The 27954-nt window shown below is 43.5% G+C and overlaps 1 protein-coding gene across 5 annotated transcripts in view; it reads right to left on the bottom strand.

The window, feature by feature from the left end:
* The window catches only part of TIAM1 (T cell lymphoma invasion and metastasis 1), a 465511-nt gene that overhangs the window by 161817 nt on the left and 275740 nt on the right, over positions 1–27954 (bottom strand). For all 5 annotated transcript variants that reach the window (XM_027538787.1, XM_027538923.1, XM_027539081.1 and 2 more), the window contains one exon: positions 10050–10227. The gene's annotated coding sequence lies outside the window, so the exon portion shown is untranslated. The remainder of the gene's footprint in view (positions 1–10049; positions 10228–27954) is intronic.

Raw genomic sequence — 27954 nt, 5'->3', positions numbered from 1 at the left:
CAGGGAACCCAGTGGCTCAGATGGTAGAGAATCTACCTGGCAATGCAGGAGACACTGGTTGGATCCATAGGTGGGGAAGATCCCTGGGAGGAGGGAATGGTTACCTACTGCAGTATTCTTGCCTGGAGAATCCCCATGGACAGAGGAGCCTGGAAGGCTACAGTTCATGGATGGGTCACAAAGGGTCAGACAGGACTGAACGACTAACGCTTTCACTTTCACAAGGAACTAGATCCCACAGGTGGCAACTAAGATCCCGTATGCCAGCAACTAAAAGATTCAAAGTGCCAAAACTGGAGACCTGATGTAGCCAAATAAATCCTTTTTTTTTTTTTTTTTAAACAAAGAGGTGGGGATGGAGCCCGGATGCTCATGCCAGCTTCTGCCCTGACTGGCTGAGCAATCTTGAAAACTGTTTAAAAGAAGAAAAGAAAGAAAGAAAATAAATACTGCATAGCTACCATGTTCCAGAAACCAGAAATACAGCAGAGAAAAAAAGACACACATTCTCCACTCTCATGAAACTGATACTCCAAGCCAGGGAAGGGATACAATAAACAAAAAAGCAAAAGGTACAGAGGGAAACAGGAACAAATTTATTGGACCTATTACACTCTGAAACCCCCTGCAATATAATATATTCCTTCCCAATGCTCCAGAACCACTCTACAATCCTACTCTTCAGTCTCAAAGGTTGCTTAAACTCCTACAAGCACATCTTTACAGAAATGAAATTTGTGGCAACAAGAAGGGAAAAACCTCCATTGAATGTTCCGATGAGTTCAGAGGTAACTCATACAGACACCAGATGTGAAGCTATTCCCATACTGGAATATTCTCTACCAGGTCACACATCATATGATTCTGAGAGCGAAGTTTCCAAGAAAGAGAATCATCCTTTTACTAGTAGCAAATATACTTCAAAGCAATAAGTTCACGCCCCTCTGGCTGGTACCTTTAAGAAGCAAGAAAAAAACATAGAGACTCAACTCAGTACAGGGAAAATGAAAAGATTCATGGTCCATGTGTGACCATTTATGTGATCTATATTCCTAAGAATATCATGTGCTACATTTTTACAAGTAAAATATTTTAACAAGCATCTAAAGTAAGGCTAAAAGCCATGACCAGTGTCTCAGGGTTCTTGATTTTTTAAGGGTATAGCTTTCCTGATAACTCAGTTGGTAAGGAATCCGCTTGCAATGCAGGAGACCCTGGTTCAATTCCAGGTTGGGAAGATCCCCTGGAGAAGGGAAAGGCTACCCACTCCAGTATTCTTGCCTGGGAAATCCCATGGACAGAGGAGCCTGGCTGGCTACAATCCATGGGGTCGCAAAGAGTCAGACACGACTGAGTGACTTTCACTTGAAGATACATAGATGGGGACTTCTCTGGTGGTCCAGTGGTTAAGAATCTGTCTGCTAATGCAGGGGACACAGGTTCCAGCCCTGGTCCAGGAACTAAGATTCCTGGATAACTACATGCAGCAGGGTAACTAAGCCTGCATACCACAACTACCGAAGCATGCGTGCCTAGAGTCTGCAAGAAGAGAAGCGCACCCCCAACAGAGTAGTCCCCACTCAACGCAACTAGAGAAAGCCTGAACACAGTCTAAAGAAGACCCAGCACAGCTAAAAGAAAAAAAGAAAGATACCTGAATGTGTCTATGCATCTATATGTTTTGCCAAGGAATAAATAAAAGTTTAGAAAAAGTATTAGCCACAGTCCCATTTTAAGAATCACATAGATTTAAACTCAAAAGAGGGAAAGAATGGAGGTGACAGAAACCATGGTGTAGAAAGCCAAAGCTGTCACCCGAAATATGCTCAAATGGACCCCCCAATATGCTCGGATGGAGCCCCCCCCTTCTGCTGTATGCAAAAGTTTGCAAATATAAATTGACAGACATATTCTCAACAACAAATTTCTGGTTAGGCTTGTTTCTGCCAACAGAAAACTAATCAAGTTAAAAGCCTCAGGAGCAGTTTCCTAAAGCAAATGGCCCCAGCCTTCAAGAATTACAGCGTTCCCTGCATCGCTCTGATGGGTCTGTTATATTAATAGCATTTTTAGTAGCAAGATTCTTTTCAGCCAGCCAAGGTAGGAAAGAAGCCATTTTTATCTTCAGAACTAGAATTTAGAGATGAATGCCAAATCTCTTAAATCCTACCAAGAGCGATTCTCAGGGGATGATCTAAGTTGAGTCAGCAGGAAGTTTGAAGCAACTCAAGTTAGGAGAAAAATGTTCCTAGGGACTGCCGAAACACCCCTTCCTTTAAGAGCTTTCCCCCAAAGGTCAGTGCGACTCATGAAGGCCCATGTGGGGGTCAGTGGGGGACCCTGAAACAACACAAGCATGAAAAATGAAAATTGCTCACTGCATACAACAGACACAATCTCCCCTTTCAGGGATGACCCCATCCCACAGGCAACCCACAGAACACTGGTGATTTGAGAGCCCTAATCTTCTCCACGTACAAATGGCAAATGCCATCTACTTTCACCATCTTCACATTCCCCCACTCTCTCCTACCTAACTCTTATCATTTACTTACAACAAACCAAAACAGCCTGGTTTACACTTTACATTTACACAGTCTTTATTTGTTTCTCTGAATCTGGAAGCAACTTTGGTTAGAAAGTGGCTTACACTTTTTTTTTGAAGCCTCTATCGAGAGTGCTTCCCTGATAGTTCAGAAGGTAAAAGAATCTGCCTGCAATGTGACAGACCTGGATTGGATCACTGGGTTGGGAAGATCCCCTGGAGAAGGAAACGACAACCCACTCCAATTATTATCCCCTGGGGAAATTCCATGGACAGAAGAGCCTGGCTGAGCTACAGTCTGTGGGGTTGCAAAGAGTCAGACACGTCTGAGCGATGAATACTCACACTCATAGAGACTACAAGTGTTCTATGCATGATAAGGAGTCAAAAAATGCTCATGCACTTTAGAAACAAAAGTACAAGGTAGTGATCAGTACTTAGCCAACAAAATCACCACACAGTCACTAGGAAAGAGGGGAAAGATTAAGGGGGGAGAGGACAGGCTGAAATGCAAAAACTGGGCTAGAAATGGACAAGCAGGGACTTCCCCTCGTGGTCCCGTGGTTAAGATTTCGCCTTCCAACACAGAGGGTGGGGTTTTGATCCTTGGTCATGGAGCTAGGATCCCATATGCCTCTGAAGCCAAAAAACCAAAACATAAAACAGAAGAAATATCGTAACAAATTCAAGAGTGTAATAAACTCAATTTGTAACAACTTGAAAAGCAGAGCCTCAGAACACAGATACATGATGGCAAGCTAGAAAATGTTACCATTTTTAAACTCATTCAACTCCCTATTGACTTCCTTAGGGAAAATATTAGTGGCCTCAAACAGCTTGCACTTGCAGAGGGTAGTTAGGGGGAGGCATATTAAGCAGGAGGTGGTGGGCAAGACTGTAACACAGGGACAACTGTCTGAATTTAAACCTCAAATCTTAAACTTTCTTTCCAGTCCTCTAAGATACAGCTTCCTGGCTTCCCCAGAGCCTTTGTTCATGCTCTTTCCTTGGCCTCCAACTCTCCAGCCTTCAGGCATCTACACCTGGCTCGCTCTTTCCAGATCTTGACTCAAATGTCACCTTCTTAAAGAGATCTTTCCTAGCATCTCTATCCAAAATGACCCCTTGGAGCTCAACACTTCCCACCCCTCTTCTTTGCTTCCCCCCTACTCCTTAACATTTGTCATAACTGTCTCAAAAAATGTTTTTCATTTCCTTATTTTTTTTTTATTCTATATCTGTCCCCACTAGAACCTAATTAAGCATCAGGGAGGCAGAAAGTTAGTCTCGAGTGTTGCTATATTCTCAGTGCCTAAAACACTGCCTGAAAGGCACTAGGAGCTCAGTAGGAAAACACAGAATGAATGAATGACAAAGTTTAATCTAGAATGTAAAAAACCAAACTCACACAGCTGCAAGAGAAAAGCGATGAGGGTGTTAGCATAATGTAAACTAGAGAAAAGACACACTGGCCTTAAAAATGCCAGCTCTCCTACATGAGAGTGCCCAGAAAATGCACCCATTTCCAGACTGTGTGCTGTTCTCTATGTCTCCTCCACCTGCAGACTGGTGTAGGTCCCTCAGCCCAGGCCCCTGGGTTTGGGATCACCCTGATTCTGTGAGCTGAGCTGATGGTTTCAGCCTGCCCTGCTCCACTGTTCTCCCCAACCTTCAATCACCTAGGCAGAGACTCATGGCCTCGCCTTTGTCTCATTTCACTTAATTCCTACATCCCTCCTCCTTTTGGAGGTTTAAGAAAGGGGGTTGGAATTGAGAGAGTACCTCTCCTCCATGTCGGGGAGACAGCTCAGGACTGAGCAGCCTGAGATGATCCAGAGGAAAATACTGACAAAGGAGACCTAGTGACATGATGGGGAGGCGTCATTTGAAAGTAGAGGCGGTCCAAAAAAATCAAGAGATTCTTAGGGTCAGAGACCAAGGACACTAGAGAGAGGATGAATTCTCCATTCTTCCCAACACCATGACCTTTCTCCTTAAGTCATGAGCTAAACTTTTCATAGTAACTTCCTTTAAATCCCATCAAAGTAAATACACAGCAAAAGAGTAAAAAAGTACTCCCATCAAAATAAGTGCACAGTGAAAGTACTTAAAGGAACTTTCTCAATCAGTATAGGCAGCACTGTGTGCAACAGACAAGACATGGAAGCAGCCTAAAGGTGCGCTGACAGATGAATGGATAAAGATGTGGTGGACCTGTGCAATGGAATACTGCTGCTGCTAAGTCACTTCAGTCGTGTCTGACTCTGTGCGACCCCGGAGACGGCAGCCCACCAGGCTCCCCTGTCCCTGGGATTCTCCAGGCAAGAACACTGGAGTGGGTTGCCATTTCCTTCTCCAATGCATGAAAGTGAAAAGTGAAAGTGAAGTCACTCAGTCGTGTCCGACCCTTAGCATGGACTGCAGCCCACCAGGCTCCTCCGTCCATGGGGTTTTCCAGGAAAGAGTACTGGAGTGGGGTGCCATTGCCTTCTCCACAATGGAATACTACTCAGCCATAAAAAGGAATGAAATAACGCCATTTGCAGCAACATGGATAGACCTAGAGATTATTATCCTAAAGGAAGTGAGCCAGACAAAGACAAATAGTATGTTGTTGCTTATATGCTGGATCTGAAAAAAAGAACATACAAATGAACTTATTTACAAAACAGACCCACAGACACAGAAAATAAACCTATGGTTACCAAAGGGGAAAGGAGGGAAGAGATAATTAGGAGTTTGAGATGAATACATACACACCGCTGCTGCTGCTAAGTCGCTTCAGTCGTGTCCGACTCTGCGTGACCCCGTAGACGGCAGCCCACCAGCCTCCCCCGTCCCTGGGATTCTCCAGGCAAGAACACTGGAGTGGGTTGCCATTTCCTTCTCCAATGCTTGAAAGTGAAAAGGGAAAGTGAAGTCACTCCGTCGTGTCCGACTCCTAGCAACGCCACGGACTGCAGCCCACCAGGCTCCTCCGTCCATGGGATTTTCCAGGCAAGAGTACTGGAGTGGGGTGCCATTGCCTTCTCCGATATACACACTACTATACATAAAATAGATAACCAACAAGTACCTGCTGTATAATACAGGAAACTATATTGAATATTTTGATACAATCTTTAAGGGGAAAGAATCTGAAAAGTAAATAGCTTTACCACTATGCTGTACACCCTAAACTAACACAATTTAACACACACACAAAAAAAGTACAGTCATTAGGGTGGTTCGTAGATACATCAGATAGGTGATTCTTTCTCAGGGACTGCTTTTATAGATTTATTAGCCTACTAAGCCTTATGTAATAAAATGATATAAAACTATTTACACACTTTGGAAAAAAGTCTCAAATCCCTAGCTTTGGTAGTTTGCGGAAATTAAGATGCAACCATTAAGAGAGGCTAGGTGAAGAGTATGCTTACTGTGTTCAATTTCATGTGGATCTATAATTATTTCAAAATAAAAAGTTAAAGCTGTCACTCACTGGGAGTTTCTGGTCAAGGGAAAATTTTGTTTAAAAGTGACAATGCTGCCAAATGAAGCTTTTTGAATCCTCTTTTCCAACAAATTATGCAATAAGAAAATAAGCACTCACGGGGCATTATCTGGCACAAGGTCATCAGGAAACAGACAGCAAACACAAAACAAGGTCCAAAGTGAGAGTCAATGGGGAAGCAGGGTGATTCGCTAGGGACAGGGCTTCTGTCTTTAATAGTCGTGAACAAAACTGAAGTACTATTTATAGTACCTGGTGGCAGCCAAGATGAAGTAAGACACAGTGGCTGGTCTTTCTTCCAATGATAAAGATTTAAAACCTCTGAACCAAAGTAAAAAGCAACTACCTGAGGCTTCCAAAGAATAAGCAAAAGCAGGTAAGTCGGGGATGGGAAGAAACACAAGGTCTTCCCTGGTGCTTCAGTGGTTAAGAATCCACCTGCCAATGCAGGAAACATGGGGTCAATACCTGCTCTGGGACAATCCCACGTGCAGAGAGGCAACGAGTAAGCCCCCACTTGTGGAAACTAGCAATGAGGACCCAGTGCAGCCAAAAATAAATAAACAAGCAATAAAACTGAAGAAGCCACTCTACCGAGAGTGGGTTTCCCATTTCAGTTTGTATTACTCTCATTTCTCTCCCAGCCTTGCATGGAGGGTGAGCACACAGTCCGTGCATGCATGCTGGGTCGCTTCAGTTGTGTCCAACTCTTGGCGGCCCCGTGGACTGTAGCCCACCATGACCCCATGGACTGTAGCCCACCAGGCTCCTCTACCCATTGGATTCTCCAGACAAGAATACTGGAGTGGGTGGCCATACCCTCCTCCAGGGGATCTTCCTGACTCAGGGATCGAACTCTCACCTCTTCTGTCTCCTGAATTGGCAGGCTGGTTGTTTACCACTGGTGCCACTGGGAAGCCTGAGCACACAGCTAGCCATAACAAAAGCGGCAAAACTCACAAGATGTGCCCTGTCATTCTGGCCAAAGAAATCGAGACTGGGGATACCTGCAAGCCAAAGAGTGAGGGCGATCTCACAGAAGACAGAGGTGGAGGAAACTAATCAGCTAATGTCATGTATAAACCTACCCAAATCCCAGCTCACTCCTCAGGTGCATGTGCCTGGGACTGACCCAGAGAAAGACAGCAAAGGCTTGGCGAACTGAGCTATGACATAAACACAGCTCACCTCTCAGTCTAACTCCCAAGTGGTGCGTGTGTGGACAAGGCCACAACTTCGGAGCAAAGGCTTTGAAAACTGAACTGACATCGGACCTACCACCCACAGGAGGTCAAACAGAACTTGCCATCTGAACCTAGCCAGGTTGATTGCTTACTAAAATAGGAAAAAAAAAAAAGAAAATTCAACATTCTCCAGATGATTTTAACAGGACCTAGATTCTCCCAATGTAATACTCGAAAGTGTCCACAATGCATTCCAAAGAACCAGGAAAATCTAATCAGTTCTCAGGGGAAAAGACAATCAATAGATGCCAACCCCAAAGTGACCCAGATGTTGGAATTATCAGGCTTTTAAAGCAATTAGTATAACTATGTTCACTGAGTAATAGTAAACACTCCTGAAATAAATGAAAATTGTAACTCCTTGGAACATCTATGAAAGATCTCTGTGAACATCAATTATTATGTATGAGTGGAGAAGGAGAATACAAATTAAAAAGAAAGGTAAAATATTTTTAATTTGATCCATAATACAAAACTAGCTGCATTTTTTAATCATCAGATGTGAAGTTTTCTTGGTATTGCATGAGAAAACATTTGAGTTAACAGAAACTCACCCATGGTCAAGGTCTCCGGGCAGAGAGAACAAAGAAAAACACTACTATAACTACAGATTGTTCAGAGGAAAAAAGGGAGAAAGAAAGAAGATACAAGAGAAACAAAAAATAACCTCATCACTTTGCAGACTAAGGAGGTTATAATAATATTTTTATGGTTTAGGATGTCTAATTCCCTAGATGAGACCAGAAGTTCAAGCGGTACTCCAGACAGCAAAATGCCCCACCCTTTAGCTGAACAACAGGAAAGCTCCACATGATTAAAGCCCAGCCTTGTGGGTCAGCTTGCTGGGGCTTGCCCTGTTCAGAAGTAGATAATCAAAAAGATAATTATATTATTAGGGTCAATCACCTCTGGAGCAAAACTCTTATTCTCAGGAAGTAAAAACTTATATTTGAGATGCATATCCAAGATACTGGCTTTGAGGAGATTAAAATTCTAAAGACGCTAATATTTTACCTTCTTTCTCTCTCTCTCATAAACACACACACACACGAAGAGGGAGAGAGAGACACATAGAGAATATATAGACCTGTGTAAAAAATTTTAAAGTTAGCATCCTAGATAGAGATTATGGGGTAATTTAATTTTCAAAAGTATACTTTGCTTTTCGTATTTTCCAAAGCAACTACACTAAAGCTATAATTCACTGTTTTGGTCATGCTGCACATGAGATCTCCGTTCTCTGATCAGGGATAGAACCTGCACTCCCTGCAGTGGAAGCACAGAGCCTTAATCGACTGCCAGGCAGGTCCCTTACCTAGAATTCAGTTATGGCAAAGAAAAGAATAAACGCTTTAAGTCCCTAGGTTTCTTGGATAATTCTCAGAGAGTGAGGATGGGGACACCAGGCTGACAGCTAAAGCAAAAAAGCACCAAACCCAAACTTAAAGCAGATGACTTGAGAAAATTACCCAAGATAAAGAAGAAAAGACTACCGAGCTTGGATTTCACCATCCTTTCTCGACATTCCAGTGGCGCTCTGCTTGATCTCCTCCCATTCCGTCTGTGCACGGTTATTTGTACATTGGCACACTTGTCTTTCTTTGCATGAACCCCTTATTTTATTACAAGCTCCCAGTGGCAGGGACCATGCCTTACTCATTATTATATTGGCCATCTAAGTGAACTGGAGTTTTAGTACTGCTTTTTTCAATGGGATGCTCACCTCTCAGATTGTCTATAACAAGAATATTTCAAAAATATAAAGCATTAGAGCCCACAGTGGGCACAAGATGACCCAGCTTATATTCAAGTCAAAGTTAACTATTAAAACATGGTTTCTCTTGTTGGTAAGGGTACTATAGAATATGAACATAGGGCATCTAATGATGTATACAAATTATAATTGTTAATAATAAAATTTTTCACTCCCTCCTGAGGTATTTAAGAACTTATTAAAATAAACGTAATGATTACCCTTCTATGATTTGAAAACAGACCTCCGAAATTGCAGGAGAAAGGATGAAATGTATTTATTTCAAAGTTAAATTTGAAGCAAAAATCACAAGACAACAGATTGCAAATTTAAAATTAGATTCTAGTGGGAGGGCTTGGTTTCAAGCCTGTTTTTTCCCTACTGGAGGCTGAGCCTGAAGACAGGGTAAGGGGGTTGGGGGGAGAGCGGGGGGAGGAGAGCTAAGATTAAACTGAGACAAAGTTCTGAAAGTTTTAGCTAAATCTTTACAAACCCATGAAAAGTATTTTGCCAAGTCACACACAAATACCCCTAACACAGGAGACTAAACAGGAAAGTTTTGCAACAAGTAAAAGATGATCTTTGATTTAGAAAGATTATTATTTTGACTGCATTTATTTTGCTTTTTAAGAGATTATCTAAACCAGAAACAAAACATGTCATTGTTCTGAAGTAAGATTTTTGAAGCCGGGTTTACCTTTTTTAAACATAATCCCATCTGAAGATGGTAAAGCTTGGGAATAAATTTCAAAGATCCCTGAGAGCAATTCACAGAGGGAAAAAGATAGGTACCTGCTTTTTCTTTTCTTTTTTTTTTTTTTTAGTTTTAATGCTAATACTTTTGAATTGCTAGATGGGCATAACCTTAATCCAAAAAAGTGAGTTCAAATTCTTTTTCCCACAAGCTGCATACACCATGACAATGCCGTGGTACCTGTCTCACCACCTCTGAAGCATTACGTTTAATTCATGGAGGTATACACAGGCTCAAGCACACATTCACAAACTTACCTTACAAGGCAACAACGGTTCCCAGCCCAACTTGCCCCAAGAGCACTGTGGCATTTAGATACGGAGCCTGGTGATGATGTCAGGATGAACACTGACGGTGGCTAGGAAGTGTCTCAGCACCTGCCCCTGGAGCTGGCCATCACAGTCTCATCTGCGTCTATGCAGCTATGCCAAAAACCTGGAGAGGGCAGAAAAAAGAAAGCCACTATTCAGCCAGAACACAGGAAACAGGAATTTTCCATCAAATCTATTTACATAAATTCTCCAACATCCATTTCATGTGAAATAGCACACCCCAGACCAAACAATGCAACATTCAGCTACAGGTCTAAAATGACAGGCATAAATCCATAAATATAAGCATGATTACGTTTACAGTAATAAATCGCTCTACAAACTCAGTCATATTTTATCATTTTATTTTGTCTCTACAGATGAAAGTATCAGGTAACAGAAATCAATTTCAGTAGCATGATCTCATGGTTCCCTCTTCTTTTTTAAAGTGTTATTGGCATACACGTGCTTTACAATGTTGTGTTAGTCTCTGCTGTAGAGCCATGATCAAAACCATACACAAACAGTAAATGCTAGAGAAGGCGTGGAGAAAAGGGGTGTTGGTGGGTAGAAATGCAGACTGGGGCAGCCACTGTGGAGAACTGCATGGAGGGTCTTTAAAAAACTAAAACCAGAACTACCATACAACCCAGCAATCCCACTCCTGGGCATAGGCTTGGAGAAAACCCTAATTCCAAAAGGTACCTGCACCCCTACACTCATGATCCCCTTTGAATCTTTCAAACATCTCAACAAACAGAAATGAGTGACAGGAAACCAGGGAGTCTCAGTTACTCTCAAAGCAGAGCTATAGCTATCACAGAAGTTGAAGAAGATGCTAAAAGACAGTAAAACAAAAGACCAAATTCAATGATAGACCTTCTCATCATATACATGGGGTACTGCTGAGAATTCGTGCTCACGAACTCTCATGTTTTCAAAATAAGCTCCATGAACAGGCATTGTGAGTGGTCTTTGTTTTCTAAAACCTGGCTTCTGGTGAGACTGGAGATGCTAAGACAGGAGAGGGGCTTCTAATGGCTCAGTGGTAAAGTATCCGCCTGCCAATGCAGGAGATGCAGGTTCAATCCTTGGGTTGGGAAGATCTCCTGGAGAAGCAAATGGCAACCCACTCCAGTATTCTTACCTAGAAAATTCCATGAACAGAGAAGCCTGATGAACTACATTCCATGGTGTCGCAAAAGAGTCAGACACAACTTAGTTGACTAAACTACAAGACAGGAGAAAGCCCCAAGGGCTTCCTGGGGGTGGCTGCCTCTTATTCCTCTCCTACAGATCATTCCTGTGGGGCTGCCCACAACTAGCACCTATAACTGGTAGCCTCATTAAGGTAGAACTCAAGATGACAAACAGCTTGCAGAGAAACACACAGAAAATTGCCTACTGTTGTGGAAGGTGGTCACATCAAGACAGTAAATAAATAAATATCCATATCCATAGAAGATAGCATAGTAAGTGAAGTTCCTGTTCACCCTATCTTGGAAAATATGCTACTTTGCTGTGAACCTGGTGAATCACACTTGCCAGGAGAGGAACACGAGTTCTCAGCAATACGCCATTATTACCCTCCAGTTCATGTCCTTGCCATAATTCCCCCGCTGCTGTCCTGTTCCCTCTCTTTTCCCAGGCATCCTCCTTAAGCTGCTCTCTGCAAAGTTTTACATTTTCAAAGCAGTTCCTGAATTGCTTAGGAACTGGCAGAAATTAATAAGCAACAGCCCATTTATATTGAAATGGACTCATTACTGTGCCAGCTGCCAATAATTTGCAAGGGCTGGATTCTTGCTGGCAAACCAGGCCTGCAGGCGGCTGTCCTCCACCTGCACATGGAGGCTGATAATGCATTTTTTATACTTGAAAAAAGAAAAAGTACATATTCTGCTACCAGAACTGAAATGTTTCTCTATTATAGTCTTCTATTCCCTGAGCAGAAAAACGCTATGGGGAAGAAAGTGAAAGTTATCAGGCATTGTTTAAAAAATATGTAGGAAGACAAAACCCAGTCTATCTGGGATCTGGGATCCTTTTTTCTCCCCCTGATTCTGATGGAAAAAGTATTTTGACCTGTGACCCATAGAACTGACCCCATGATATAAACAGATGAAGAGAACATATTTGCTCTTTGTGATCAGCAAATATGCTAAGATTGCAACGAGTCACCAAGGATTCAATCTGTATCAAGTACTCACAGTGGATGGATTAACTCCACCATAGCCTTGTGAATATACACCACAACAACCTGAGAACCATCAGGATTCGGGTTTTCTTTACAAGCCGCAAAGAATCCACCCTCAACAGGAGGTAGTCAGGCTTCCTGGGTGGCTCAGTGGTAAAGAATCTGCCTGCCAATGCAGGAGACACAGGTTTGAGCCCAGGTCTGGGAAGATTCCACATGCCATGGAGCAACTGAGCCAGTGCATCACAATTACCGAGCCCACGAGCCACAACTACTGAAGCCTGCACGCCCGAGAACCCATGCTCCACCATAAGAGAAGCCTCCGCAAGGAGATACCCACACACCGCAAGGAGGAAGGAGCCCCTGCTCACCGCAACCAGGGAAAAGCCCGCGCGGCACCAAAGACCCAGCACAGCCAAAAGCAAATAAACAAGCAAGCGGCAGGTAAACAGCTAACTCAGTGATGGGAGTTTGAGCCTGGAGTCCCACTGCATGCATCAATCAGGTCAAAACTCAGCTTTGTCACTTACTTGCAAGGTGATTTGCGGCAAACACTAATTATCAGTTTACCCCTCTACAAATAGGGACAAGAATTCCTAAACCATTCTATTGAAATAAGCATTAAATGACACCATCTATGTGACATGATTATTTCAGTGCCAACTCCTTGGTCAGTTCTCAGTAAAAATACTGCATTCTTTTCACTGTTATGCAACATTTGTAAACCATAAGGAAGATGCTACAAGAAAGGCCACTATTAAGGGAAATTCCCTGAAACATGGTACCTAACTCACTGAACTGGGTCTACAGTCTAAGTTGGATGAAACCGATTGCCTCAAATGTGTCATGAGACCAAAGGGGAACTCATTAACCCAGCTGGAAGATGTGATTGACTCAATTCGCCACAGTGCACGCATACATGCAAACCACGCTGACAAAATCTGGCAGAACCAGTAGGACAGCTTGCATTACATTAAGATGACCCCCAGTGAAGTAAACGATAAATGTGCCAAGTTTTACAGTCTCATTCTGATTCATCTCAACTCATAAAGTCAATTTCTGCATCAGGTGTCAAATAACCAGTTTTCACAGGGAAGTGTCTGTGCTGGAGAAGGGGAGGGAATTACCAAGCTAATCCCAGGCTTCAAATAGCTCAAAAATAGACAGGGTCAGAAGTTTCATTACTCCAACCCGAGATGAAATATGACAATGTCAGAAATACAGTGTTCATGGCAGCTAATCCATGGCTTTCCCTAAAATGTCTGCCACACCAGAACTTTCTTTTTCACCTCAGAAAACACTCATGAGAGGCATCCTGTCACTTTTAAGTCCTTGCAAGTTCCAGTAATCAAAGTACACAGAGAAAAGGATATTGTACTTGCCATCAAAATACCCACATCTACACCCCTAGCTCTATTACTTACTAACTTATGTGATCTTGGGCAAGCAAACTACCCATTCCAAAACTTAATAGGAAAAAGAAGGATGTGTAAAACTATCTGCTTTACTTAACATCTACCTGAAAAGGTTGTTTTAAAACAGAAATTAGAGATTCAACATGAAACACTATAAAAGACTACAGAAGTACATTCATTCTTACTCTGTTCATCATGAATAAGTGTCCCCAAATGTTTCATAATTACTAAATGCATGAGAATCAGAACATTTCCCTTCACCCTGAAACTTAAAGTGGGAAGGGAATAGTAGTTTTGGGTCAAAATCCTAAACGAATCAGAAGTCCTGAATATTTTTTATGTGCAATAAGCACCAAAAGAATGTAGATTTTAATATTCACATTTAGTCCAAAAATCAGCCTGGGGTGACTAGATGGACAGATGAATCTAGGACCCTGAAAATTTTTTATTGGTTCAGAAATAGTTAAAGAAAATTCATCAGTCATTTTGTTTGCTGACGTTTTTTTAACTATTATTATGTTAGAGAAAGGACTTAGCAGTGACTTCCAAAGACGCATGATCTAAAATCGAATAGGAGAAACTATCATTGGAAAAATAAAAAGGACCCAAACATTAAGACAAAGTGCAAGGGAACAGAATAAAGGGTAATAAATTTACCTGGGTATCAATTTACCCAGCGGGCTCAACTGGACTGTAAAGTTTTGGTAACAGCCAATCAGATGGGGAAAACAGAGTAGTTGTAAGACTCACAAGGTCCTAATCAAGAGTTCAGAAAAAGCACAAACATTCTAGGTGCTAAGATCAGACAGGAACTTCCACCAGTGGTCCTTCGAGACCACTGTGATACAAGGAGCCATGGGTTTCGGGTTTTGGTTTTGGCTGTGCTGGGTCTTCACTGCAGTTCGTGGGCTTTCTCCAATTGCAGCACATGGGGGCTTCTCCCAAGCTGCAGTGCACAGGCTTCTGTTGCTCTAGAGAGCGCAGGCTCAGAGTTCTGGCCCGTGGGCTCAGGTGCCCCCACACCGTGTGGGATCTTAATTCCCCAACCAGGGATCGAACCCTCGTCCCCTGCATTGGAAGGCAGACTCTTAATCACTGGACCACCAGGGAAGTCCCTGAGTCATATTTTTAGAACCACATCCTTTCAAAGACAAACTTCATATGACTGTTTCTTGTCTTGATAATTGATTCAAGGAAAAAAAAAAAAATCACAGTTCAGGGACAGAAAGGCTGAAGAGGTATGATCCTGCTGAGATGCAACGGCTGCTTACCAGGAAAATCTCTTAGGACGCACGCTTGCTCTCCACAGTACTGGGCTGAGGAGGGGAATCTCGAGTGAGATGGGGCCCCGTGCCCAAATGTGGCTGGTTCCTACTGCCACCTGGCCACCCCTCACCTGGCATAAAGGGACGGTTCCATCGGGGTGAGCTTGTCTGGCTTGTGTGAACACTGAGACTGCGACAAGCACTCCTGAACAGAGAAGAGGAACCCGCCTTCCCTATCAGGTCCACCATGTGACTACTGGGGGCCCTGGAGCAGGACCAAGATTCTCCATGAAGAACTAATCCCTCCACACAGATGGGGGCTTCCCAGGTGACACAGTGGTAAAGAATCCGCCTGCCAACGCAGACCAGGGTTCGATCCCTGGGTCGGGAAGATCCCCTGTAGCAGGAAATGGCCACCCCCTCAGTATTCTTGCCTAGAGAATTCCACGGACAGAGGAGCCTGGTGGGCTACAGTCCATGGGGTCACCAAGAGTCAGACACAGCTGAGCACACGTCTCCCCCCTCATCTCAACAGAGATGAATGAATCATGACAGGGTTTCCAAATTCCTCCTCCCTAAAGCTTGGATGAAATGGTTTTAGCCCAACCATGTTTTCCAAGGCGAGTAAAAATAGACATCCAAATCGGCCAAACAAAATTCCTGAAAGTTCCCCTATCCAAAGACTGCCCTGATTTTGAGCAACTTCTCAGTATATCCAAATGCATCCCAAGGTAACTGCGAAAAAACATGTTCATAGAATTGATATTCTTAAGCCAGCTAAGTCAGTTGGGAAATTTCCCCTGAAATGATAACTTTAATTTTAGAACAGTGATTCTTTGGCAATACTTAACCAACAGGTTCAGCTGGAATAGACACGACTGTGGTTTCCTAGGAGTCAAGGCAGTGTACTGCAAAGTGAAGTAATATATTCTCCCCCGGCTCAGGGAGATCTACCATTTATGGAATGCTTACTATCTGGCTGGCACCATGTAAGTGACTTTAGACCAAAATACTACTCTCTAAGTTTCCCTTGGTTCTTGGTATTTATCATCTTGCGACTATACTTGGACACGGACAAGTGCCAATGAGTACAACTCAACTCCAGCATTGCATCACCCACTACGAAGTGTTTGGAAACCACCAGTCCCAAAGGGCAGAGTTACACAGCTGGTCATCAGATCTTTCCAAACGCCCCCACACAGCCTGGCTCTGAAAGGGGCTCCAGTGAAGTCCCAGCTTACTGAAATGGATCAGCTTTTTCAGGACAGACCCCAAGAATCATGTAAATTTTCAAGATTCTAAGCAGCATCATTCCTACTCTGAAGCCATGAAGCTACTGAACCCTTGAGAATTCCACCCAACATTCCAAGAGGAGTGACCACAGGACTTAAGAGGCTCAACTCTGGGCTCCCGGCTCAATTTCAAGTCTGAGTCACGTCAAAAAAGCACACCCATGTCATTGAGCACGGAAAAAACTGATCTCAAAAGGAAATGGGAATGGAGCTGCCTGACTGCAGCTAACTTCTACTGCTGAAATCCTTCTTTCACGACTTCACCATATCATGGCTTAAGAGCTCCTAGTGAGAGGAGGTCATCCCATAGAAGACAGTGAGAGGGGATGGTACTCTATTGAAACTGCTTCTGTAACTCCTGCGAAATGTATCAGACTGTTTCACCTTTAAACTGCACTCCCCAACAATCTTCTTGAAAATACACCAATGCCTGAGTTTAGAAGAGATTGCAACCTACAATCGCATCATCCAACAACATCTTTTCCACTCAGCAGACATGAGCCCCATATCCCCATCAGCCTCTCCAGGCACATTTCCTGAGACCCCCACACAGAGTGGGGGAGGGCAGCTACTCTTTCACCATCCAAGACGGAAGCTCAAGGGGAGAGAATCTGGTTTTCGAGGCAAAAGTTGAACCTTGAACAGAGACAGGGGTGTCTCCATCTTACAGGACATGGCCATGGCCTTGAGTGAGCCCTGCAGAGGAAAGGCACCACAAGAGAAAGGATGGTGGCACCCAGCAGCGGCTGCCTGCCTCCAAAGACCCTTCCCCAGGCTCATCCAAGAGGACCCAAATGTAGGAAAACTGCCATTTCCGTGATGCTCTCCAGCCCCCAACAACCTGGCCTCTCCCTTCACCTGTTCTCCAGCAGCCAAGAAGGAAGTCTTTCAGACCAAAAGACAGTCAGGGCGTTAAGCAGTCCTTTTTCTCTTCATCATGAAGCAGAGCGGGACCCTATCATCCCGGCAATTTCAACCCTTCACCACCACACAAGCCACCGCTGTGCGCCCGGGAGCTGCCTTTCCCACTAAGAATGGGAGGATCACTCTGTGAATCAGACAAGAGCTCCCTGGACTGAGGCCACGCATGCAGGTGGCTGGTGTGGCAACTCTGCCTGCCAGCAAGGAGGGCTGGGACAGTCTTTGTCAGAGGACAGGGGAGAGGCCACCAGGCTGGGGTGCATCTGATTCGTGCTGCTGATCCCTGGCACTCTGAGCCTAAAGGGCCCCCAGAAGGCATCGTGCCCTCTCCCCACCTCTCTATCCATCCCCCCGATGGATGCCTGCTCCATAGTCCTTGGGTTCTGTTCCTGCCACTGTGGGATCTGTGTTGGCGGAAGATGTATTCAAGATGGCAAGATTCTCCAGGAGAAAAGGTTACAGAGAGAACTGGTAGACTGGATGCTAAGCAGGGAGAGGAAGGAAGAACAGCTAGAAACGATAAGTTTGTGCACACATTTGCTTCTTTGATAGCAAGTGGATTTAATAAAAGTCAAGGAGCAAGTATGACAGCTGGAAAACAGAGCCGCTGGACATAAAAACGGAAGCTGTAATGGGGTCCCCTGCAAGACTGTTGCTAGGGGGACACCAGGAACTTCAATTTCAGTATGTGTTTAGGTGGGAAGATAAGATCTGCAGGGAGGCGGGGGGTGGGGGGTGGCCTGGATAACTGCTTTATAGTGTGGTGTTACTTTTTGCTGTATGACAAAGTGAATCAGCTCTGTGTTTACATACACTCCCTCCCTCAAGGGCCTCCCTCCCACCCCCACCCCACCTTCCTACCCATCTAGGTCATCACAGAACACCCAGCTGAGCTCCCCTTGCTTTATAGCAGGTTCCCATCAGCTATCTATTCCACACAACAGTTCAGTTTAGTACAGCCGCTCAGTCGTGTCCGAATCACAGGGTAGTGCATATATGTCAATACTGATCTCCCCATTCATCCCACCCTCCCCTCCCCCATTGTATCCACGTGGTACAGATGAACCTATTTGCTGGGCAGGAAGAGAAAAGCAGACATAAAGAAGACGCATGGGAGGACAGGATTTAATCAAGTTGCAATCTTCCTCTGAAAGAATCGTCCGCTTGAAAGTCAAATAAAATAATGTTTACAAAAATGTTAAAGAAATTCCTCCCAAAGATTTTCAAAACTGGCATGATTCTCTACCTGTAAGTCCTCATCTTTTCAAAGAAAAGAGACTAAGTCTCAGTCATAAGACAGAAAAACAACACACAGTTCCCAAGTCAATCCCCGAGTACTTCACCCAAAACACTCCTTTACGCTCTCCTCATTTTATAATGAAAAACATCTTTTAAAGGGACCTCAGTTTTATATTTTCAAATCAATTCAAATTGTTTTCCAGTTAGGCATTCAAGACTACAGCTCTAACAGGAAAAACACAAGTCCTTATGTCGCTGACTCTAACAAATACATTTTTCATGTTGAATGTCTCTGAAGTTGACTATATCTTACAATCGCAAAGGTGTGATGAAAATTAGCACCATTTTCTTTCTTGGTTGGTGGCATGTAAGTGTGGTTTGTCTTAGAATGGTTAGCAAGTCATGAAAGAGGGGATATAAAAACAGATTTTTAAATAGATAGTCGTAACTGCTTGGTGAATTATTGGGGTACAGCAGAGTGTCTACATAAGAACCTATTGATTGTTAACAATTCAGTTCAACTCAACTATTATTTACTGAGCACCCACTTTATGTTTGGGATAAGGAAACCAGACAGTTCTTTATATCCCCACAACCTAAGAAAATGGTGGACACTTTTCCACTCTGAAATAGGATTGTAAAGGCTAATCAGACCTTATTAATAGTGAATGACAGGGGAGGGGACGAATCAGAAATTTGGGATTAACAGATACACTCCACTATATATAAAATAAATGAGAACCTACTGCATAGCACAGGTAACTATATTCAATGTCTTGTAATAGCCTATGATGGAAAACAATCCGAAAAAGAGAGAGTGTGTGTGTAACTGAGTCAATGTGCTCTGCGCCTGAAACGCTGGAAATCAACTGTGTGCTCTGCTCAGGCGTGTCCCACACTTTGCGACCCCATGCACTATAGGCCACCAGGCTCCTCTGTCCATGGGATTTTCCCAGCAAGAATACTGGAACGGGTTGCCGTTTCCTCCTCCATATAAATCAACTATATGTCAATGTAAAAAATAAATAATTTTTAAAGATAGCGAATGACGGAAAGAAACAGACAAATTCTACGAGGGGAGCTATGGGTCCAATCTGGTTCTGAAAGGTTCATTGGATTTGGCTTGGCTTGTGAGGATGGGAGGAATGAACAGGGATAGGAGAGAGCTTGCAAAAAAAGGGCAGAACATTCCGGGAAAAGAGCAAAGACTCACGCATGAAAGCATTAATCCAACATTATACAGAAGTACATGGACAAGAGCTGGAGGTGATGGGGCTTTTAGAAAGATAGGTTGGGGTTATGGATGCAACACAGAGAAATTAGATGTTATTAAGTGTAATGAAATCTGTGATAGGATTTGATTAGGTGAGTTACATGATCAAATATGTTCTCCCCCAACCCCTCCCTACCCTCTGGGGTAACATGAAAGAGAAGGTGGAGGCTTGTTGCAACCAAAGCATCAGGCAGTGCCTGGAGGAAATAAGGAGTTGTTGTTCAGTCCCTAAATCACATCTGACTCTTTGTGACCCCATGGACTGCAGCACGCCAGGCTTCCCTATCCTTCACCATCTCCCAGAATTTGTTCAGATTCATGTCCATTGAATCAGTGATGCTATGTAACCATCTCATCCTTTGTCATCCCCTTCCCCTTCTGCCTTCAATCTAATCTAGCCTCAGGGTCTTTTCTAATGAGTCCGTTCTTCGCATCAGGTGGCCAAAATATTGGGGCTTTAGCATCAGTCCTTCCAATGAATACTCAGGGTTTATTTCCTTTAGGGTGGACAGGTGAGCCTTGGGATAAGAAATAAGGCTGTTCCGTATCCCATTGTTCAGTCACTCTGTGCTATGAATGGAGTCACTAGGACTTGGTGACCACACATATACCTGTGAGAAATAAGGAGGGAAGGAGGAAAAGAAGGAAGAAACACTCCTGGCATTTCTGGTCTAGTAACTGACAAAAGAGAAGGTGACAATAACACCTTCCACTGTGAGAACAACGGAGCATCCGATTCAAAAGCTGCACACTTGAGAGGCCGAAAGTCCCTGCCAGCGGTCCCACTGGAAATTCGGTGTCCATTCCACACAAGGCCTCAAGCCAAAGGAACCAAGTTTGGAACACACCAACTCAGCCATAAAAGAAAGTAAGAAAAATATCCTCCCAAAATGCTTAGATCAGGAAGGATACCAAAACAGAGACGCAAACATTGGCCAATACTACACTCAAAGACCTTAAAATCAACAACAACAACCAAAAAAACCCCACATATCTCATAACCTATGCGAGGCAACAGGTTAAAACACTATCTCACTACACTTTTATTGACCAAGCCAGGATCTGTAATAATAAATGGATTCAATACCATAGACAACTTCACACAAAAGTAAAAGCTTGATGCTTCAGGTTTGGTACCACAGAATTAAAATGTAAATCAGGTTTGAGTGCAGCCCCCAAAACTCCCTAGGGCTGCAGGAACACCCATTATGCTCCTTACTCACACCTTGGGATTGGGGTTATAGTTTAAATAAGATCACTGACTGCAAGGCTGATGTTCCAAAACTGTACAAACCACAGTGGAATGTGCCTGGACTGTATAAATAAGTGTGGCTGAGCACCACTTCCAAGAAAGGTAGCATCTAAGCATCCCATCACCTTTCTGTGAGTGAGTGAAATGAGAAGCTGACAGCTATGAACATCAGGTAGATTTCAGGTGAGGCTCCAAGTTAGTTACGCTCTGCTAGAGACCATGATAAAGATGGTACAAGTAGGGCACATGGCAAAGGGGACAGAGAGATGGCAGGAAAAACAGACGCTAATCTGTTGTTGTTGTTCAGGCACTAAGTCATGTCCATTTTTTTGAGATCCCATGGACTGCAGCATGCCAGGCTTCCCTATCCTTCACTGTCTCCCAGAGTTTGCTCAAACTCATATACACTGAATTGGTGATGCCATCTAACCATCCCATCCTCTGTCACCCCTTCTCCTCCTGCCTTCAACCTTTCCCAGCAGCAAATTCTGTTCCGATGAGTCAGCTCTTTGCATCAGGTGGCCAAAGTACTGGAGCTTCAGCTTCAGCATCAGTCCTTCCTTAACTATGGGGCCACTGACTTTGGAACTCAATCCGACTTTACTAAGAGGATCATTCAGAAGTTTTTATGGTCACTACACTTAAAAAGAACTGCACGAGTCTTTAAGTTGCTTAAGTCAAAATCCATAAATATCCTAATGGGAACCATCAAGAGACTTTCTCTGCTGAGCAAATAGGCGATTCAATTAAGGCAACAAGTACCACTGAGACAAACTCCAGAAATTCAAGATGGAAAACAAATCCTTACTTTTTTTTTTTTTTAAGATTTACTTATTAGTTTATTTTTTGGCTATGGTGGCTCTTCATGGCTGCATGCAGGCTTTCTCTAGTCTTGAGAAGTGAGGGCTACTCTCCAGTTTTAGTCTGTGGGCTTCTCATTGCAGTGGTTTCTACCCCACTCCAGTACTCTTGCCTGGAAAATCCCATGGATGGAAGAACCTGGTGGGCTACCGTCCATGGGGTTGCTAAGAGTCGGACACAACTGAACGACTTCACTTTCCCTTTTCACTTTCATTCATCGGAGAAGGAAATGGCAACCCACTCCGGTGTTCTTGCCTGGAGAATCCCAGGGATCGGGGAGCCTGGTGGGCTGTCGTCTGTGGGGTCGCACAGAATTGTACATGACTGACTTAGCAGCAGTAGCAGCAGCAGCAGCTCTAGGGCTTGAGGGCTTCAGTAGCTGTGGCTCGTGGGCTCTAGAGCATTGGCTCAGTAGTTGTGGTACAAAGGCTTAGTTGCCCTGCAGCAAGTGGGACCTTCCCAGACCAGGGACGGAACCTACGTCCCTTGCATCGCAAGGCGGATTCTTAGCCACTGGACAAGCAGGGGAGCCCCCTAATTCTGACTTTAAAGGCTGACTCAAGATCGTTTTGGCTGAATAATGCCTAATATTCATCGCAGCCGAATAACAAATTGGAAGAGAAATAAAAAGCAGCCAAAGTCATTGTACACTGGATTTTTGAAAGCAGAAGAAAAAGAATTAAACAAAGCATATACGCCCCTCCCTGAAGTCATAAGAGGATAATCAACCTCTTTCAACATAAAGACAGTTCCTGGGAGGTCATGAGAACATTTCTAAAACAATGATACATCAAAGTCCCCAGAAAAACCGATACACCCAATCACAAAGTAAATCTGTTCCCTGTATGACAGCAACCAGCTTAAAAAGCTTGACACTCACTGCCAAGTAATATCTATGAGACCACACACAAGGCGAGTGAAACACACACCAGGCCGTGCCTTCTAAGAATGAGGACGCTCCTATCCAGGGCACTAATGTGCAAAAGGTTTAATGGGAATCCTCATTCAATGAAACCATCCCAACCATGCCCACCCAAAACAGAGTTCAGTGTGTGTCGTCACTTATTTAATCAAGGTATAAATTACATGTATGTGCTCTTGTGCAAATACATTATGCACATTTTAAATTTCTGTGTATGTTTATAATTTTCCTCATTTATTTGAACTGAACAGAAGGACACAGAAATTTAAATGCATAACAGAGAAATTCTGAAATTCCCTTCCTCTGCCCTCATGAAATCATCTTGCACATATACCCAGTATTAAAGACCACTGTTCTAGGCCAGGGAAAGCTGATCTGGAAACTAAGAAAAAATAAGGAAAGACAGTGGAAAATGCAGAGGGATGCCTGCTTAACTTTACTGACATCTCAGGCTTACTGTGAAGCAGCAGTATAGCAATATCAAAACCTTCCAGAATCTTCAAGAAGGGAATGCAACCATTCAGAAGACCAAGGCAGTAGACACATATGGAAAACTGATGCCTGCTCTGAAATTGTCTGCTGACAGCACCAGCTCTAGAGGATCCATTAAATTGTATTTTTGCAATCAAGACAGTTAACGATATCCCTTCACCAGTCATCAATAAAATTCACCAGTCATCAATAAAACAATGTCATGTGCAGAAAAAGAGAATGATATAAAAAGGAAGGTCTCATTTTTGCAACTTCCTCATCCCCAATCCCTGGAAGACAATATAACGATGGGCCAAGAAACAGTAAGCAAAAACACATTGGCAACCATCACTGCATTGTTCAGTGTGGGTAATCTCAGACACAGCCAGGATAAGTAGCCAAGAAATTTCAGTTATATAGTTTGGAAGAATAAAGGCTAGCAATAACACATGCAAAGGAAAATTATTTTTAAAAAGGTTTTTGTGAGTCTGTTTCTATTTTGTAAATAAATTCATATGTATCACTTCTTTTTAGATTCTGCACAAAAGGGAAGTCATATGATACTTCTTCTCTGTCTGACACACTTCACTCAGTATAACAATCTCTAGGTCCATTCATGTTGCTGCAATTGGCATCGTTTCATTCTTTTGAATGGCTGAGTAATATTCCTTTGTATATCGAAGGTATGGTTGCCATGGGGAGAAGGGATACATGTACTGGCAGTTGCAGATCAACAGGCAGACACTGCTATATTTGAATGGATAACCAACAAGGCCCTACTATACAGCACAGGGAACTCTGCTCAGTGTCATGTGGCAGCCTGGATTGGAGAGGAGTTTGGGGGCGAATGGATACGTGTATATGCATGGCTGAGTCCCTGTGCTGTCCATCTGAAACTATCACAACATTGTTAATCTGTTGTACTCCATTATAAAGAATTTTAAAAAGAAATGGATAAATTAATTTCTGAAAATATTTTTAAACAAAATTTTCATCCTGAAGTGGGAAATGAAGCTTTCCTCTTCTGAGAGAAATTCTCTCTCTCTCTAGCTTTCAATCCAAGTAACAAAAAGAGTTTTCACTGGGGGCCCTTCATCGGCATTTGACCTTGCTAATTTCTTCCCCTAAAATTAAAAAAAAAAAAAAAACATGCTCCCTCCCCATGGATTCCCTTATATAATAGTTCTGACATGCCGTCCTCACCCCAACTGTAGTTTCTGCCCTCAGCCTTCTACCTAACTCTCCAGACCGAGTACTTTCCTCTTTAACAGACTTATTTACTTCCTTCCACACTGTCATCTACCTTAATCTCCATCTTCAGTACAAATCCCTCTTCCTAAGCCCCTCTGGACACCTCCATAGGGTGAGCCTGTTGGATGAGCCATAGGGTGAGCTCAAATCTGACATACCACGTAGGGTCAAAACTTTCCACACTTATGATCCCTCCCAAAAGGCAGCGAGATTTATAAAAGTAACAGAGTTGAGATGCAGTCAGAACTAGCCTTCATCTGCTCATTAATGTCCCCATGACGTTGAATGAAACAATAAACATCCCCATGGACCAGCTTCTCCATCTGCAAAATAGAAAATCTGCCTTGTAGGTCTGTGCTGGGGACGAAATGAGGCAATGTGTGAGAAGACATCCTTCTGTCATATTTACTTGGGCTTCCCTTGTGGCTCAGCTGGTAAAGAATCTGCCTGCAATGTGGGAGACCTGGGTTCGATTCCTGGGTTGGGAAATCCCATGAAGAAGGGAAAGGCTACCTACTCCAGTATTCTGGCCTGAAGAATTTCAAGGACTGTATTCCATGGAGTTCCATGGAGTTGCAAAGAGTCGGATACGAGTTGTATTTACTTAGGGCTTCATAAATGTTCATCTCTGGACTTGCCTGGTTGCACAGTGAATAAGAATCCACCTGCCAATGCAGGGGACATGGGTTCGATCCCTGGTCCAGGAAGATTCCACATGCCATGGAGCAAGTAAGCCCGTGAGCCACAGCTACTGAGCCTGTGTGCCCAAGGGCCACACACTGCTAATACTGAGCCCGTGTGCTACAACCATGAAAGCCCACATTCAAGACATACTCAGCGTCCCTCAAGAATGCCACTACATCAGTCCTGCACTGCTAAATGATATGCAAACACCCCTGGCACACCCAGCAGACACAAATCAAAGGACTAAAGGAACAACATTCAGAAGAGTTGGTTTTACTCAAAGATTTACTCAGAAGGTTAGGGAGAACAGGAGCATTGGGGTAGATTAACAATGGAATACAAACTTTTAATGTGTATGATTTTCTACAGGGAAAAATTAGAGATCTCTTCAAGAAAATTAGAGATAGCAAGGGAACATTTCATGCAACAAAGTGCAAAATAAAGGACAGAACTGGCATGGACCTAACAAAAGCAGGAGATATTAAGAAGAGGTGGCAAGAATATGAGAGAGTCAGTTCCTAGGCAGGTTGATAAGGAGTCTAGGGGTCCTCAAGGAGAGAGGGGTCTGGAATTCTCAAGGAAGAAGAAAGGACAAACTTTTTTTCTTTCTCCACATTCTTTAGGATTATATAACAATAATGTATCCTCCCTAAGGACAGTCTCTGGATTAAACCTTCTGTTAACTTAAAATGTAAATTATGGGAGTAGACTTGGTCTTTACAAGGATGTATCTTGCCTGAGGACAGTGTTATCTTAAAATGTAAATTATGGGAGTAGGTCTGATGAGGTCTTTACAACCTCCAGACATTCTTTGGATTATATAACTTCATTGTTAACACTAGCAAGCGGGTACTCTTTCTGCCCCCTTCTGATGCCTATGTCAGAAGCTTTCTCTATCTCCTTTATACTTTAATAAAACTTTATTACACAAAAGCTCTGAGCGATCAAGCCTCGTCTCTGGCCCCGGATTGAATTCTTCTCCTCCGGGGCCCAAGAATCTCGGTGTATTCACGTGATTCAACAACAACCTTTCAAATACACAGAAGAACTGTACAAAAAAAGATCTTCATGACCCAGATAACCACAAAGGTGTGATCGCTCACCTAAAGTCAGACATCCTGGAATGTGAAGTCAAGTGGGCCTTAGGAAGAAGCATCACTACAAACAAAGCTAGTGGCAGTGATGGAATTCCAGTTGAGCTATTTCAAATCCTCAAAGATGATGCTGTGAAAGGGCTGCACTCAATATGCCAGCAAATTTGGAAAACACAGCAGTGGCCACAGGACTGGAAAAGGTCAGTTTTCCAATCCCAAAGAAAGGCAATGCCAAAGAATGCTCAAACTACCACACAATTGCATTCATCTCTGCTGCTGCTGCTAGTCCCTTCAGTCGTGTCTGACTCTGTGCAACCCCATAGACGGCAACCCACCAGGCTCCCCTGTCCCTGGGATTCTCCAGGCAAGAACACCGGAGTGGGTTGCCATTTCCTTCTCCAATGCATGAAAGTTAAAGGTGAAAGTGAAGTCGCTCAGTCGTGTCCAACTCTTAGCGACCCCATGGACTGCAGCCTACCAGGCTCCTCCGTCCACGGGATTTTCCAAGCAAGAGTACTGGAGTGGGATGCCATTGCCTTCTCCCATGCTATCAAAGTAACGCTCAAAATTCTCCAAGCCAGGCTTCAGCAATATGTGAATCATAAACTTCCAGATGTTCAAGCTGGATTTAGAAAAGGCAGAGGAAAGCAGAGATCAAATTGCCAACAACCCTCGGATCATCGAAAAAGCAAGAGAATTCCAGAAAAACATCTACTTCTGCTTTATTGACTACATCAAAGCCTTTGACTGCATGCTGCTGTTGCTGCTGCTGCTAAGTAGCTTCAGTCGTGTCTGACTCTGTGCGACCCCATAGACGGCAGCCCACCAGACTTCCCTGTCCCTGGGATTCTCCAGGCAAGAACACTGGAATGGGTTGCCATTTCCTTCTCCAATGCATGAAAGTGAAAAGGGAAAGTGAAATCACTCAGTTGTGTCTGACTCTTAGCGACCCCATGGACTGCAGCCTACCAGGCTCCTCCATCCACGGGATTTTCCAGGCAAGAATACTGGAGTGGGTTACCATTGCCTTCTCCACATTGACTGTGTAGATCACAAAAAAAACTGTGGAAAATTCTTAAAGCGATGGGAATATCAGACCACCTGACCTGCCTCCTGTATACAGGTCAAGAAGCAACAGTTAGAACTGGACACGGCACAACACACTGGTTCCAACTTGGTAAAGAAGTACGACAAGGCTGTTTATTGTCACCGTGCTTATTTAACTTATATGCAGAGTACATCATGAGAAATGCCAGGGTGGATGAAGCACAAGCTGGAATCAAGATTGCCGGGAGAAATATCAATAACCTCAGATACGCAGATGATACCACCCTTATGACAGAAAGCAAAGAGGAACTAAAGAGCCTCTTGATGGAAGTCAAAGAGGAGAGTGAAAAAGTTGGCTTAAAACTCAACATTCAGAAAACTAAGATCATGGCATCTGGTCCCATCACTTCATGGCAAATAGACAGAGAAACAATGGAAACAATGACAGACTTTATTTTCTTGGGCTCCAAAATCACTGCAGATGGTGACTGCAGCCATGAAATTAAAAGACTCTTGCTCCTTGGAAGAAAAGCTATGATCAACCTAGACAGCATATTAAGAAGCAGACACATTACTCTGTCAACAAAGGTCCGTCTAGTCAAAGCTATGGCTTTTCCAGTGGTCATATATGGATGTGAGAGTTGGACCATAAAGAAAGCTGAGCACC

Source organism: Bos indicus x Bos taurus, chromosome 1 (assembly GCF_003369695.1).
Source record: "Bos indicus x Bos taurus breed Angus x Brahman F1 hybrid chromosome 1, Bos_hybrid_MaternalHap_v2.0, whole genome shotgun sequence".
Taxonomy (NCBI): Eukaryota; Metazoa; Chordata; class Mammalia; order Artiodactyla; family Bovidae; genus Bos; species Bos indicus x Bos taurus.
The sequence above is the reverse complement of the archived record's forward strand: the minus strand, read 5'-3'. Positions and strand labels throughout refer to the sequence as shown.